The 4,513-nt window shown below is 62.1% G+C and overlaps 1 long non-coding RNA gene across 1 annotated transcript; it reads left to right on the top strand.

Annotated features, from left to right (window-relative positions):
* Positions 1-705: 705 nt before the first annotated feature.
* Positions 706-4,513, top strand: LOC122918300. Its single transcript, XR_006386583.1, has 2 exons — positions 706-1,009; positions 3,537-4,513. It is a non-coding gene; the product is annotated as an uncharacterized LOC122918300 (long non-coding RNA).

Below are 4,513 nucleotides of genomic sequence, written 5' to 3'. Positions count from 1 at the left end.
GGAAGCGGACACGCCGGCCCCACCGCGGCTCTGCCGGGCGGGGCGCACCGCCTGCTCCGCCCGCACGCTCGCGCCCGCCCGCACGGCCGCGCCTCGGGCCCGGGGGCTGGAAGGTGCGGGCCGGACCGGCGGGCGCGGCGGACAGCGGTCCGGGCCGGTCACCCGCCGTCGCCCACACGTGCCCCGCAGAGACCCGGGCGGGCGCCTCCCGAAGGCGGAGCGGGTTGCGGGGCGGCGCACGGCGGGTGCTCAACACACGGCCGACGGGCTGCCCCGTGGTGGCCTTTACCTCGGCCCCCCTCCCCGCCACCACGCGGCCACCACAGCGACCGTCGGCGGCCGAGCGGCGGGCGGCCGCGCGCATCCTCGGGCTCGTCCCCGCTAGCGCGGGCGCGGACAAAGACCCAAAGCTCCGCCCAGCGCCCCACCGTGGGGCGGGAACTGAACCTTGGAGCTTGCTCGGTTGGCCACTCCGATGACGGACGGGGCTATCAGCCAATAGGAGCCCGAGCAAGACGCACGCGTAGACAAATGCTTGAGCACTAGCTGGGGGGGGTGTGGAGACGAAGCGGGCGCGCCGCGGCGGTTTGGGTCTCGCGGGGGCTTGGAGCGGCGGGTGCGCATGCGTCATCCCGGCACCGCCCCCTCCCTACGCCGCGGGTACCGAGGGGTCGGCCTGGGGGCTGGATCCGCCGCGGAGCCCCGGTGCGCCGTGCGACTGGGCGGCGGTGCCCGGAGCGGACGCCGCGGGGAGGAGCCCGGCCGGCTCCGCGCGCAGACGGTGCGGCCACGGGCCAGTCCGCCGGCCGGCGGGGCCCGTCTCGGGACGGCAGGGCGCCCTGGGCGAACCCGCGGAGGAACCGTTGTAGAAAACGAGCAGCGGGGCGCCGGCTGTGCGGGGCGGGAGGCCGGAGACGGAGGAAGGAGAGACGGAGTTGGCCGGGTCCCTCGGCGGGAGAGGAGCGGGGGCGGCCGGCCGCGCGCTCCTGACCCTGTGAATGGGACTTAAGTGAGTTGGCGGGAGCCTGGGTGGCCCGGTCGGTCCGGCCTGGGACTCATGGTACCGGCCCAGGTCACGATGTCAGGGCGCTGAGATGCAGCCGCGACCTGGCTGGTGGGCAGCGCCGACGCCTCTGGGGAGTCTCCCTCTCTCTCAAAGAAAGAAAGAAAATCTAAAAAAGGGGGGGGCGGCGCCTGGGTAGCTCAGTTGTTGGGCGACCGCCTACAGCTCAGGGTCCTGGGATCCTACAGCTCAGGGTCCTGGGATCCTACAGCTCAGGGTCCTGGGATCCAACAGCTCAGGATCCTGGGATCCAACAGCTCAGAGTCCTGGGATCCTACAGCTCAGGGTCCTGGGATCCAACAGCTCAGGGTCCTGGGATCCAACAGCTCAGGGTCCTGGGATCCTACAGCTCAGGGTCCTGGGATCCTACAGCTCAGGGTCCTGGGATCCTACAGCTCAGGGTCCTGGGATCCTACAGCTCAGGGTCCTGGGATCCTACAGCTCAGGGTCCTGGGATCCAACAGCTCAGGGTCCTGGGATCCTACAGCTCAGGGTCCTGGGATCCAACAACTCAGGGTCCTGGGATCGAGACCCGCGTGGCCTCCCTGCTTGGCTTCTCCCTCTGCCACTCCCCCTGCTCCTGTCCCCTCTGTCGCTGTGTCTCTGTCAAATAAGTAAATAAACTCTTTTAAAACGATGAGAGTAGCATCATGGCTCCTCCAAAAGAAGTCGTAGTTGGAGGAAAAGGAGAAAGCGTTCGCCATGCTGGGTTTCCAGAACACTGCCATGCGCGGTGTCCGTTCATTGTCACAATAACCCTTCAAGGTACTCACGGGCAAGAAAGGGACCCCAAAGTCACCCGAGGCCGGCAGGACACAGGCAGGAAAGGAAAGCGGAGCGTGCGGAAAGCGGTCGCGGGGCCCCGCGGGGTTGAATCGCCCGTGAGGCAAGCGCGGTGCCTGGGACGGAGCATGGTCAGCAAGCACCTGCCGAGACAGTGAGGGACTGGACTTTGTCGTCGCGTGGGCGTCCCGCTCTGAAGAGAGCGGCCCTGAAGGCGAGCGGGGACCGCATCATGGCAGGCTGGCCATTGCCAGGGTCAGGACTACTGGAGAAGCAACTCTCCTCTCTGGGCAAGGCCTGCCTCCAAGCCCCCTCCAAGGACGCCGAGTTTGTTGGCGATGGAAGACGTGACCGCACTAAGAAACTCGGGTCCTGCACCAGAGAAAGGCCTGCGTGACAGACCCGCTGCAGGAAAGCTGGTGCGGGAATAGGTGTGAGGTGTGTTGTCGCACGTGGCCACCGGCCACTGGGCCCTCCCAGCCGGAAGAACAGTGGATTCATGGGCAGCGATGCAGAAGCGCCTGTGGACAGTGCCCTGTACAAGTGGGAGCCGGAGGGAAAGAGCACTGGAGTGTGAGTTAGGAGACCCCATTTCTAGGCCTGTCGCCTTGGACAAGTCACTTCAGCTGTCTGAGTGTTTCTCCTCGTACGTTAAAGGACGTGCCCGCAACCAGAACTCACAGAAGCACGCGCCTCAGCGCCTTCTGAAGATCTAGTTAAATCGGCTCATACAGGTGAAGACACAGGACTTCCATCACTGGCACGTGGCTTCCTCCGCTGTCCCATGGTGCGTTCTGGGTGCTGGGACTCCCATGGTTGAGCTGGCGCGCACGTGCGGAAAGTGCGGCTGACCCAGGCCCCCGCGCCTCGCGGTGCCCGAGTCAGGGCCCAGGAGAGGTCTTTTGGGCTCTAGAGTTCTGTGATCCGATGCTGTTCTGTGGACTGAGAAGATGGAGCCGTCTGGTCTGCAAATTCCTTTGTGACCCCACCGTGGAGGGATTTCATCATGCCGGCTTGCAGGCCAGGTCACAGAAGCAGTGGTTGGACGGGTTCTCAGGGAACCTGCAGGAGGACAAGCTGAGGACAAGCAACAGCCGGTTATCCCGTCTGGGAAGGAGGAGCCATGCTGAGTGACGGAGGAGGAGTGTGAGAAGCAGGAGAGAACAGCTTGGGTGTCCAATTCCGATGCCCAGGAGAGCCCGGCAGGCTCGCTCGCCCCGCTGGGTGGCACTGCCGTAGGGTGACAGGCAGTGACAACCACAGAGCCCGGCCCGGCCGGAGCAGCTCACTGTCTCTTCTGGTTTCTGAGATGAAGCTAGAAATCCAGATTTTTATTTGAAACCTCATGATTTTTAAGTGTTGAATACCAATTTAGATTATTTTAAAACCAGTAAAAAACCAAAACTCCGCTCCATTCTCCTATGTTCCCTTCCAAGGACTTTCTGGAAAGTTCTTTCTTTTCCCTTCTCCAGCACATTTCTGAATCCGTTGCATTCTCTGCTTCTCTTCCTATCCTAAGTTGGCTCTGCTCCTCCGCTCAGTGCCATTTGAAGTCCGCTTCCAACGTCCCTCCGAACCCCTTCTGACCCGGGCAAAGGTCCCTGTGACTAAATTCATGGAAGGGCTCCAACTGGGCTCAACTCCTCACACTCGGAGACTGAGTCTTGTCCTTTTTCAAATTTTATTACAGAACCAAGAAGTGTTCCATTGGTGTTTATTGAACCGAATGGGAACGTGTTTTCAAGAAAGGCGGGTCGTCAGCCTGTCATCATCAGATTTACAGAGAGATCAAAGTCTGTGTTGGCCAAGCGAAGGCCCCGGGACCGTAAGGGAAGGAGCGTGCCGGCAGCTTTGGAGGCAGTTTGAGCAGGGAGCGCGGGAGCACGTCGCTGTAGTTCCGGAGGAGGAGGGTTGTGCTGTTGTCACACACAGACAACAGACACACGTTCTGCGCAGATCACGCGCTGGGCCACTTTGGCAGCGGAGGGAAGAGGTATGGAGCACGGGGTCCTGGGGACGAGTGCCACTTCGAGTCCTTGAGATGAGAAAGCCCCGGCGTGTTTGTAGGCAAGGCGGCCACAGCGGCAGCTCCCGCGGGGCTGGGCGGTTAGTGAGGAGCCCAGGTAAGCGCTCATCTGCAGGCCTGGGCCCCAGGGTGGGGGGGAGGAGACAGGGACCGCGGGGCAGGACAGGGACTGTGCGACAGCACGGGGGCTGTGGGCCATCTCCCAGCCCTCACCCTCCACTGGCTGTGCTCCTTCGGCTCACTCTGGTTTGCTGGGGACTCTGTCTTCCGCTGCCCTTCCTCCTTGACCCCTGTCAGGGAGGCGTCTGTGCCTGGGGTTTAAGGCACCTCGATGCTAGTGACTGATTCTACGTCTGGGACGGAAACATCTCTCCGGAGCCTCGCATCTGTGTGTCCAGCTTCACCAGTGGCTCGGTACCTTTGTGAATGAAACCGGTCATTCCTCCTTAATTCTTCCTCCTGGCTAACGGTCACGGGGGTTTTGCAGTCGTCCAAGCCACATAAATGTTTTCACGGCTCTCCCTCCCCCTCCCCACACAAGCACATGTGAGTAAGAACACACTTGTATTTTGTGGACTCTGTTTCTTTTGACTTCCTACTGTCGCAGCACTGTATCATGTCAATAAATTTTTTTTTTTACA

Source organism: Neovison vison, chromosome 10 (assembly GCF_020171115.1).
Source record: "Neovison vison isolate M4711 chromosome 10, ASM_NN_V1, whole genome shotgun sequence".
Lineage (NCBI taxonomy): Eukaryota > Metazoa > Chordata > Mammalia > Carnivora > Mustelidae > Neogale > Neogale vison.
This window is presented reverse-complemented; position numbering and strand designations above follow the sequence as displayed.